The 12528-nt window shown below is 36.2% G+C and overlaps 1 long non-coding RNA gene across 1 annotated transcript; it reads right to left on the bottom strand.

Moving 5' to 3' along the window:
• Positions 1-2194: 2194 nt before the first annotated feature.
• Positions 2195-3336, bottom strand: LOC139823649 (uncharacterized). Its single transcript, XR_011734838.1, has 3 exons — positions 3157-3336; positions 3012-3075; positions 2195-2781 (listed from the first exon to the last, which is right to left on the bottom strand). It is a non-coding gene; the product is annotated as an uncharacterized lncRNA (long non-coding RNA).
• Between the last annotated feature and the right edge of the window lie 9192 nt (positions 3337-12528).

The following is a 12528-nucleotide window of genomic DNA, read 5'->3' as shown; positions in this document are numbered from 1 at the left end:
AATTATGGACGATGAATAATAGCCACGTATCAACGACTTTTGATGACATCATTGAAAAGGCACGCCAGATCAAGGATAGGAGGATGCAAGAACAAAGACTTATCGCCTACAGTGCAGTGGGATGGGGCATGAGTGTTCTCGGAATACTTGTGGTCATTATCTGGATGATAAGCAGGACTTCTTGGATCAGCAGTACTGCGAATTTATTTTATGCACGATGCTACCGTGACAAAGGAACCAAGAGACCTACCCCTTGCTCCTCAGTAGAGAATAAAAGCCGAGACACCGAGCCCGAGTGCGAACTGTCTGGCTCAAGAACAGAAACACGTCAGAGTGATCTACGAGAAGAAGCACAAGAAGCAGAGACGCACGGACGACTTGAGGAAGCACAGCACTAATTCGTAAGTGACCAAACCACACGACTCCGTACCAAAATTTAGTCTTTGGTTTGTGCTCACTTCACAGGATGAGAAGGAGCAGCTGTCATAGCAACAATTATAAACGTTGGCACAGGATACTGGGACGACTCCGCCGGATTATTTTGACCATGCCTGGAATCGACGAAAATCTACCGATGGACCTCAGCGCAGCGCAGTCGTATCGACGATCGCCAATTCCAATGCAGCGAGGACCACCGGAGCGCGACACCAGATCTCCTGGCGTCGACGTCCATCCCAACATGGACCGTGACTGGCCCGGCCCAACTGATCCTGAGGTCTTCGCCCGAGCTCAGCGTCCGCCAACACCGGCGAACACTATCTACGAAGTGCCGCGGATGTCAGTGGCATCCGTGGAAGCAGCTCTAACCCCCGGAATGGAGAATTTGATCGACAAGGTGCTCGACGAGATCAACCGTGAGTCTCCCGTCGATGACAGCCTGGGCAGCGAGGTAACAGGCACCGTCAGACTGCCTGACGTCTCCAGACCTCCGCCCCGTTACGCCAACATCCCGGCAACGCAGACGAGCCACGAGTACGTGGCAATGGGATCATCTACGCGAGCGGAAGCATGCAGCAGCCGTGGGTCGCATTCTCTGAGCGGCCTGAGTACATCAATAAGCAGCTCGCTTGCCTTAGGAGAACCATGTGGATCGTACGATCACTTCGCTGAACCTGCAAACAGACATCATATAATAGGTGAGCGCCCTATGCTTCCCATACCGCAGGGCTCGCCACCCCCTCCTACACAACCACCATTATCAATACCAATTTACTATCGCGACTACTCAGATCCATTAGTAAGACCAGCCTATGATTTTATATGCCACTCTGCATGGTATGCGCAAGTCGCCGCGGAACTCGCGCTGTGTACAGATTGTGCGACAAGTGAACACACTTTTTGCATTTATAATCGACCAAACGCCGTATGGCGACAGTTACACCTTCTTTCGCGAACTTTCGTCCATACAACCCTACATTGCGGGCGATGTTACAAATTATTGATAAAAACTAAACGCGCCATAGATTGTCATGAGTGCCGCACCACAATAATAGATTTGCACGGGCGTACCGAACATTTGACTTATCAGATTCTGTGCGAGGCGGTTATTCCTCGTGGAACGCGTTAAGCGATACACGACATACTTATAAAATACGTTTGCGAAAAGCTATAATGCTATTATATCTTATATATACAAATAACATACAAATTATATATGCTATACATTTAAATATGCTTAACGAATATTTTGCGTTACATATATATATATATATATATATATATATATATATTCAGGTTTATAAAATTACCAATCGGTTTTCTTACAGTGTACTGTTTAGAGGGAACTGTTCTATTATTAAGCACATTTGTATTAGTGCTAGGACTACTCAGAATAATAAAAGAGTAACCTCTATTTTGCGATCGTAATAAACATTAGCGAGCGACCTTACTATAATACTAACCTATTAGAAAATATTAACCATACTAATACTTATTATATGTACATGGTGAAGGGTTTGAAATGAAATAATAAATTTCATCTAATTAACATATGATTATATTTAATGAGCACGGTGGAGGACCCTAATTTCCTTAGAATAAGTACTTTGAAAAAATAAATCGTAGCAATCAGTAGAATGTAATCTTAATTCTATATTAATAATTTTAACTTTGATTTATATACATGCATAGAAAAGGGGGAAAGAGTACGCTGACACACGCATATATATAAAAAAATATATATATTTAATCAATCTTAAAATACAAGTAACTTAAATGCTTTACTAATTGTAAGATTACTATCATAACGTATTCATATTCACACTCGTAAAACAAGCCCATCCAGGATAATTTCGTACCTATTCCTCACCTGAAATAAAATGAAAGAAAATACATTAATATTCCCATTCATATATATATATTCATAAGAATACAACATAAGATTGAAATACTTATCCTAATTAATTCAGTCTCAGCTCACTATTACCTATACCAATAACGAAATATATTAATTACTGCACTCTTATAAGATAAAACCGCTATATAATCAATAAATAATTATCCTTACAGAGCTAAGCAAAATGTCAACGACAAGCCTTATACTAGAAGTGAAAAGACTACGTAATTTTGCTTATCGCCTGGATTTAGACGAAGCTAAGAAAAAAACACGCGGCAAATACTTGAATATATTTAAACAAAAATAATAAAAAATAAAAAAGGGGAGAGATATTAAAATTATATGAATAAATGTAGTAATGATAGAAATATAGCAATAACTTACTTTTAATTTATCCTTATCATATCCGTCCAACGAAATTACGGTGACAGTATAGACAACCAGACCTGTAATAAAATAAGAATAACATATATTGACAAATATCCGAATAAGTAACATAAAGAATGAACATTGAAAACAAATATGCACGTCTATATATGTATACAAGTACAAATATACACGTGTATATGCCCAATAAAAAAAAATATATATATATATATTACTAATAAAATCTATATATACTCTAAAACTACTTAAATACATTGCTAGACAACTGTTTTGTCAATGGAAATACTACCTCGATTTAGATAAATTCAGCTGCAGCAACACAGCTCTTACACTGCCAGGCACACTTTCGAATCCTGTAATAAGAATCGCATAAATAATTAATTATCTATAAATATAATCATACTCTATGCGACATAACCATAAATTATACTCACTAATAAAAGTTCGGGGACCGAACTTCCCTAAGGAGGGAGATGTCACGTCTGACGGTATAATCACCGCTATATTCCAGCCGCATAAATTTTTTCGATTTCCATCCTAATTGCACAGCACCTGAAAACAATATAAGAATAAATAATCACACCTTAACTTGACTGTCACAACAATCACTCAGCTGATGCGAGCACGCGTTCTTAAAGTAGTAGACACAAGCCTAGAGAACATGGCTGCCTTAAGGTACCCTTTCAAGCTTAAGCCCCATTTTCATGAATCACACTATAAACTTTTGGACAATTGCTTGTTAAGATTCCCCAGCATCACTAAAATTGATCGTAAATGAATATTACCAGCTTTATGAGATCCTTTATGCAATATAAATTTAGTTTGACACGCGGACCTAACGAAAATAAATGCATGTTTTTAGAATAAACTAAGAAAATTAAAATAAAATATAAATAAATTAATTAAAAACAGATTATTCATAAAAACGTAACCTTTTGTGCCTAAAGAATATTATCACGCTAAAATAATAATTACCTCATTAGCATTTTTTCAAACATGATTGTTATAAACAATTAAATTATATTATTAACAGACCTAGTTAGTATGACTACTGGAACTATCACAAAAAGTCAAACAACTTTTGATTATAAACCATTGTTGGATCTCTCAAAATAAACTAATTAACAATAAAATTTATCATAAAAATATTATTAAAGATAATGAATAAAATCACTGCAGACACTCAGCAGAGCATGTCAAATAACCTCACAAAAATCCCCACATCATATCTCTTCTTAATTCCGAGATATAATTAAAAATTATGGAAATCCATAAAACACAAAAATTTTAAACAACCTAAAATAATGCCCTTAATTATCTGAACACAACAAAAGAAACCCCATCTTTTTATTTCTTACCGTTCTCGAGTTATAAATTATTAAAGTTTCATGTCCGCCATTTTGAATTTCTTACCCTTCAGACTTACAAAGACCAAATCACTTTTACATTAATATTTTAGTCTTTTATACATTTTAAAACCGAAAAATTTCATTTCTGAACGAAAATTTTGACACTTAATTATTATGATAAAAATGGAATCTCTCATACTCCTAAACACCAGTAACGTTAACGCCGATTTTTTATTTAAATTAATTAAACTAATAAATAAGATTTAACGAGATTTATTAAAACTCTTCATTTGCCCTTCTTTTACGCTCCGAGAAGCTTTCTATTTTCACCAGCCTAGCGAAAAACGAAGCACGTAAGAAGCGGAAATTGAGACATTGGAGCGTTGAACTGTTTGCGAAAACCCGTACGAATTTTAACCGCGCACGTAAACTCTGCATCAGTACACCTACGAAAAATGATAATAACTTTTATTTCTGCAATTGTTTATTTACGAAACATTTATAACAATAAAATAAAGTGGCTCTTAAAAAATTATTTCATTGTAGAATTAAAACCGTACGACTAAGGAGAACATAACAATATCAATACGCGAATTAAAGAGTACCAATTTATTTAATTAATAAATTGTTATTAACAAATACATATATCAACAATAAAATTTTCCAATACTATATTATACCTTAATGAAAGTCCTACAATATGTTTCCTATGCACTCCTATCAAATTCCCAACCATTCGCGAGATATAAAAATAATAAAAATCTTATTATATATATATATATGAACAATTTAATTTCATTGATTTCCTGTACTAATGAGAATGCTGACCATTTCTACCTGCACGGTATATTATTAACGTGATATTAGAATCATTATTACCGCCGCTAACATCACTTTTATCAATATTATTATTAACAAAATATATATATATATATTTACTAAAATTAATATAAGTCTCGAGCGTCAAACACTGAAGCGCCACTCACGAACCTGAAAAGATAGAATTGTATATGCGTAGCATAAGGAACGCGAATCCGAGCGAGATGCGAGTATTGTACGATCTGAAAGAGAGAAAGAGAGAGTCAGATATATCATATTAACTGTTAGACGAAGAGAGCAATATCTTTTATACTTTAGACATACTAATAATGACTTTAATTGTACTATTGAATTATTCTACCCTATGTAAAGTATGTCTGAAGAAACTTAAATAATATTCAACATATATTTGCACATTTTAAAATTAAAATATTAAAGATTTCTTATTTTCCTTTTTGATAAAAGTCATATTGAAATTTCATAATGAAATTAGGTATCGCTCTCAATACAAATCGCTGCTAGACTAGAGAATAAAATAGAATTCAGATGAGTCACCTGTATGACTCATTCAAGTGAATCTAGTCTTCGCATAGACCATATATGGACATGTCGAAGCAGAACGCAACGCATGACCATATAAGGTAATGAATACCACCTTATGACTCATTGCTGGCAAGCGAGCCACACCCCTAGAAGTAGACTCACATCCGCTAGACAACGCCTTATGACTCATTGTAACGAGGTGCGGTCACCTCCCACTACCGTTTCCAAAATTGTATAAAAGCAGAATCTTTCACCCTCTTGACGGAGAGTGTGGAACGAGCCAGGAAAGGTCACATATCTTATACTTGTTCCATCCTCCCACATAAGCCACTTGTATCGTAAAAGTTCTACAATAAATATCATACTCTTTTATATCAAAAGAAAGATAAAGATTATTGAATTACCTACCTTCGACGGATCCAAGGAGCCATAATCCACATCGCCGACCAACAGCTAATTATCCTGGGGTTTTACCTCCTTAACTGCAAGAAGAACCCATAAAATTTGATTTCGACGGAGACGTTCTGCCGGATCGAGCCACCTCGCATCACCCAGGACGTCACATATGTCTAGACATAATAATAATTTCTTTTCTTTGAGTATCGATTTAATTTGATAGAATTTGTATGATGATATTAAATAGTAAAATGGCGTGCCGTATACGCACACGTAAAAAAATATCATTCTAGTGCTAAGAAAACCAATTACTCAGTTTTCTCTTCTTTTAAGTAACGATGATCTTTATAAAAAATGTTTTCTTGATAATATTACTTAAAATAAATAATATTCTAAATTCTAATTATTCAGTTCTTTAGTTAAGAATATAAAATTAAAACAAAAATTCAATTTGCTAATTATTTTGATAGGAGAAGTCAAGGCTATGAGGGTCAGACGCAGATCACAGTGCGTAATATCAGAAATAACTGATTTATTCATTGTTTTGATACATAACATCGATTTGTACGTTTCGGCTCAGTTTTGAGCCATCTTCAGCAGTAGTTACAGAAGTTAAGTTACACGTTCTCCGTACCGTATGGTGAGTTTAATGATTCAAAGTATCAGAAACATAGACCAATTGATCCATATCTGTAAATTTGTTCAATTAATGTTGAGATATTAAAAAGATCTTTTAGGAAACTCATCATTCGGTCTGAAAAACATGGAATACAGAGCCATGCGTACATAATAAATATCTACTCTCTGCGAAAAGACTTGACGATCTTGTCGACACGACACACAATAATATGAAAGGTCTTGCAAAAAGATGCATGTCGTAGGTCAACACACCGGCGAGAATTATAACAAAGCACGATTTGACACCGTCTCAAAATGACACGGATTTTTTAGACCTTTCATATCATTGCTGTGCATGTGTCGTGTCGATAAGATCGTCAAGTCTTCTCGCAGAGAGTATTCATTATGTATACATGGTTCTGTATTCCACGTTTTTCAGACCGAATGGTAAGTTTCCGAAGGGATCTTTTTAATCTCTCAACATTAATTGAACAAATTTACAGATATGGATCAATTGGTCTATGTTTCTGATACTTTGAATCAGTAAACTCACCATACGGTACGGAGAACGTGTAACTTAATTTCTGTAACTACCGCTGAAGATGGCTCAAACCTGATCCGAAACGTACGGATCGATGTAATGTATCAAAACGACGAATAAATCACTTATTTCTGATATTACGCACTGTGATTTGCGTCTGACCCTCATAGCCTTCTCCTATTTTAATCTCGAGGGTCCTCATATTACTTTATTTATTATTTTGACTTTTCTTTGATAAAATTTTATTATGTTCTTTGAAGGAGTATAAATTCTTCTTTCGAGTACATAGTACATGATAAAGACTCTTTCTAAAATTTGTACATTTTAAGACTATTATCAAGAAAATATTCTTTCTTAAAGACAACCGTTACTTACTAAAAAAAAAAAAAGTAAATTGAGTGATCGCTTTTTTAAGCAGCACAATTGATATTTTCCTGTATGCATGTACACACGTATGTACATATGTACGCACAAAAAAATGTTCTATGTTGTTAGAAAATTTTATTTTTATTTAAAAAAAGGAGAGAAACTATCATCGCTTAGGACAGGGGCCCGGCGTTACGCGCCGCTCGTGCGTAATCATCGCCGCTTGTTGTAAACAACTGCCCGCGCGCCGACCGCATCTCGCCGCGCGCTTGGATTTGGCGGAGGGCGGGCTAATACGGCGATTTTTAATCATTAATAACTCGTCAACTATTGCGAAAATTGCAAAATGGTACACGACTTTTCGACTCAGTTTGGCTCGCTCTATCTAAATATGAGAAAAGTACCAAGAATTCAGGGGCACCCTGTATATATATATGGGCAGATCCATTACTTTTCGACCAAAAGTTGCGGGGGTGGGTCACCGATTTTGATGCCGATTTTTTCCTCGAAAGTACACTAGAAAAGGAGATGATCCTGAAAATTTGAGCCCGATTCGATCAAATCCGGCCGCTGAAGAATTTTTTGAATTTTGAAAAAAGTCGATTTTTCAGTCATTTTCAAAAATTTATATCTCAGCTTCTATATAACTTAGAGACTCGTTTGAGGCCGCATTCTTTTCTGTAAACCCTCTACTTTTAAGGAAAAAATTGGTCATTGGTTTACATTCAAGTCCGGCTTCACGGCGAGCTACTAACTAAACCACTGTTTTAGAGAAATTTTGCCTATTTTTGAAATGCTGTCATATCTACAGTTTTCGAAGTAGAGGGTTGATCAGCAGCTGATATTTTTTGTTCAGGTATACTCTGAAGAAATCTACCCACTTTTTACTTGATTGCTTCTATTTCGTTAAGTTATGGCCATCTAAAGCCGATCGATTTTCGAAAAATCGCCATTTTCAGATAGCCAGAACTTTTTTCTTTCAACTCGAAATTCTTTGAAATTTTCAGGGAATATACTTCATTATATCCTTAAACAACCCTGAAAATTTCAATTTTGGAATAGAAGTGGTTTCCGAGTTATAAAGTTTTTAAAATGTCAACTTTTCGATTTAATATGACATTTTTTGTGGTTTTATCATCAATTTTGTAAATTTAATGTAAATAATTGATATTTTTCGGAAAATATATTCGAAAATAAGGAGCAAAACGGATTGTTTGAGAAAATTGAGGGAAAAAATTATTATTTTTTATTTTAATTTATTTGTTTAAAATTTTTAAAAAGTAAATCTTTATTTATTTCTTTTAATAATATGTTGAATACAAATTTCCAAAGTATTTGAGAACTATCATGTCATGTTTAGCAAATTATACTTTGCTCATAATTTACCGCGTCTATTGAAAAAAAAAATAAATTAAATTAAATTAAATTAGATTTTTCAATAGACTGGCGGTAAATTATGGGCAAAGTATAATTTGCTAAACATGACATGATAGTTCTCAAATACTTTGGAAATTTGTATTCAACATATTATTAAAAAAAATAAACAAATATTTACTTTTTAAAAATTTTAAACAAATAAATTAAAATAAAAAATATTAATTTTTTCCCTCAATTTTCTCAAACAATCCGTTTTGCTCCTTATTTTCGAATATATTTTCCGAAAAATATCAATTTTATTTACATTAAATTTACAAAATTAATGATAAAACCACAAAAAATGTCATATTAAATCAAAAAGTTGACATTTTAAAAATTTTATAACTCGGAAACCACTTCTATTCCAAAAATGAAATTTTCAGGGTTGTTTAAGGATATAATAAAGTATATTCCCTGAAAATTTCAAAGGATTTCGAGTTGAAAAAAAAAAGTTCTGGCTATCTGAAAATGGCGATTTTTCGAAAATCGATCGGCTTTAGATGGCCATAACTTAACGAAATAGAAGCAATCAAGTAAAAAGTGGGTAGATTTCTTCAGAGTATACCTGAACAAAAAATATCAGCTGCTGATCAACCCTCTACTTCGAAAACTGTAGATATGACAGCATTTCAAAAATAGGCAAAATTTCTCTAAAACAGTGGTTTAGTTAGCAGCTCGCCGTGAAGCCGGACTTGAGTGTAAACCAATGACCAATTTTTTCCTTAAAAGTAGAAGGTTTACAGAAAAGAATGCGGCCTCAAACGAGTCTCTAAGTTATATAGAAGCTGAGATATAAATTTTTGAAAATGACTGAAAAATCGACTTTTTTCAAAATTAAAAAAATTCTCCAGCGGCCGGATTTGATCGAATCGGGCTCAAATTTTCAGGATCATCTCCTTTTCTAGTGTACTTTCGAGGAAACAATCGGCATCAAAATCGGTGACCCACCCCCGCAACTTTTGGTCGAAAAGTAATGGATCTGCCCATATATATATATATATATATATATATATATATATATATATATATATACATAATGAAACATTATATATTCTCTATTAATTTCCTGAATACACATATTTTATGTCACCTAGTAATACATAAAATAGGTCTTCTCTAATTCTTTTCACATAGATGATTAACTAACTTATTTTGTTTTATACCACCTCTACTTAAACGAGCTCGTAAAGCACGCCACAAACCTATGTGACCGCAAGGGGGTGATAAAGAATTATTGAAACAAATATGCTCTACATTGTAACACCGAAACAATAAAGAGTTGTGGTCAAAATCCATCAAATTATTACATTGAGGACAACACGCAGAACTTGGCAGAACTTTGTGATTTATTAGATGATCAATAAGTTTATTTTTATTATCACATATTCCCAAAAATTCGTAAAGCTTCATTTTTTAAATCGTATCAGTCTTGCAACAATGACTGACAAAAGATGACTGATAAAATATGAGCACAAACACGCCAAATAGACCGAATACTACAGAATGTAAATAATCAAGGTCAGAAGCTAGTATGTATTTGTGTGTATATATATAAACGAGCTTGTAAAGCACGCCACGAACCCATGTGACAACTCGTCTCGCGTGGAAAGTGTATGCGTGAACTATTTCGACATATATATGTCATTTATGCCTTCCAATACTCAAAATAGCTGCTATATTTTTCAAACTTTTTTTGTTAATAACTGTTTAACGAATAACGAGCGACGGCTAAAACCTTCTGAAGGTTACTCGGAGTCATGACCTTGACAACATATATCAAGGTCATTGAAATCGGTGAGGTCGCCCTTAATCCGAAGTTTTACCTAAATTACATTTATTTCCTCTTAGTAAATTATGGCGATTCGTTTAAGTTTCTTAAATTAAATTAAATTATAGCAATTCTTATTTTTGTTTTAAATAACAATCAACGTTTTATTTTGAGTTCAGCACAGAGAAACAATGGGACCAATACGCGCGCGCAAATAATAATGATAATATGATAAAAATGAAATTCAGTTCAATGCGTAATAACAAGTTTAATTGATAAGAAGCAATAATTTGTGGGTCGAACTCGCCTACCAGTTAAGTTTCGTCAATATATATGCGTGCAAGATATACCTGAGTTTCTTCATGTGTGTAAACATCCTTTTGTTTAAAATATACGATTATCATGTGTTCCAAACAAACAAGATTCAAATTCCTTTCATCCTTTCTTTATGTATAATTGCGTTCATACGAATATAATTTCTGTTAATTAAATATTTGCGGGAGATTCAAGTGAATTAAATTCATGTAATCCGGAAGGCGTAATTAACGTAATTATGATCTAATAAAAGAGAGAAATGCGATATGGGCAATATGGACATTGGACATTCTCTGTAGTTGGCTAGTTTATCAGATAAACATCTTAGATTTAATTCATTAAGAGTTCAGCACGGAGAATCCGTAGATCGGCGTAAATACTATTTGGACGACAGAAGAATAAATTTTCATATAGTAATAAAGATGGATATGGTGTATGCCTGATGTAAACTGTGATGTTTGTCGTATATCTGTGGGGCTCTGAAAAGGGCCGTTTGTGTGTGTTAATGTGGCCCTGAAAAGGGCCGTTTGTTTAGGTCCTAGTGTTGGATAGGGCGTTCGCCCCAGATGAGACACGGCTCCGTCTGTGTGCGGTGGAGTGGCTGGCGTGGCCTCCAATGGCCGGCTTTTCTCTACGCAGGCGGTGTTCCCGGCGGCGTGTAGGACCCGCGATGGTTGAAGTCCTCGCCCTCGGTCTGCGTAGCCCGAGTATCTACCAGGCTCGAAATACACGCCTGTGTCCCCCTTTCAGTGGTCGGCGTCTCCCACTCACTATCTGTCGGCGTCTCCGCTCCACTCGTGGGAGGCTGAGCCTGGAGGCCGCGGTGGATTCGCGACGGTGGCACGGTCTGTGTGCCTCGTGAGCGGAGGTCTCCTGGCGACGCAGGTAGCGGTGAGAGCAAAGACGGCACCTTGTACCGCGGTGACGTGTAGCGGCGCAAGGATGTCCTACGTTGTCAGGTGCGCTCTCGGTGGACGAGTGAGTGGCCACGGCAGAGATTCGAGCCGTATCAGCTTCCACGCTACGGACAAGTGCTCCTGTGGCTGCGCTAGTTGTTTGGGCGGCAGCGACGAGCGTGAAGTCAACGGCTTGGTCCTGCTGTATTTTCTCAGCGTGGTTATTTCCCAAAAAGGCTTCTTCTGTGCTGTAACACAGCTGGGCGAAGAAAGTCGAAAGTGCCGTTGCTGCCGGCCTTTATATACACCTCCTTGCCGAACTTCTCTTACGCGAAAGCTCAGCCTAGCGGTGTGAGCTTGTTGTTATCCTTGTGTCATCCTGGGAGCACGTGCTTGTTGTGCGCGGCCGGTTGCCGTGCTGCGGGCGCTTACGCCCGGTAAGACGCGTGGAACAGGTTGCCGTTTCGTAGGGGCGCGCCTATACGCGCGCGGTGTGGCGCCGTCTCTCGGGGCGCTCATAGCCGCCACAATGGATATGATAGTTTCGATGATTGGGTATATTAAACAAGCGTGAAAGTAAAATCAATAGATTCTTGAGTTTCTCGATCACGGAAATGCTGTTTCAGACAACCCGCGTATCGAGGGGTAGTTTAGATCGTAAAAACGGAAACGGCAAATCTTTCCGGTGAAAAGTAAATACAGGCGTGTCAAGCTAAAGTCGGGGAAGACAACTGGGTGGTCCGCGACGTAATCCGTTCATCGGGACGAGATATCGGAAA

Source organism: Temnothorax longispinosus, unplaced genomic scaffold, assembly GCF_030848805.1.
Source record: "Temnothorax longispinosus isolate EJ_2023e unplaced genomic scaffold, Tlon_JGU_v1 HiC_scaffold_15, whole genome shotgun sequence".
Taxonomy (NCBI): Eukaryota; Metazoa; Arthropoda; class Insecta; order Hymenoptera; family Formicidae; genus Temnothorax; species Temnothorax longispinosus.
The sequence above is the reverse complement of the archived record's forward strand: the minus strand, read 5'-3'. Positions and strand labels throughout refer to the sequence as shown.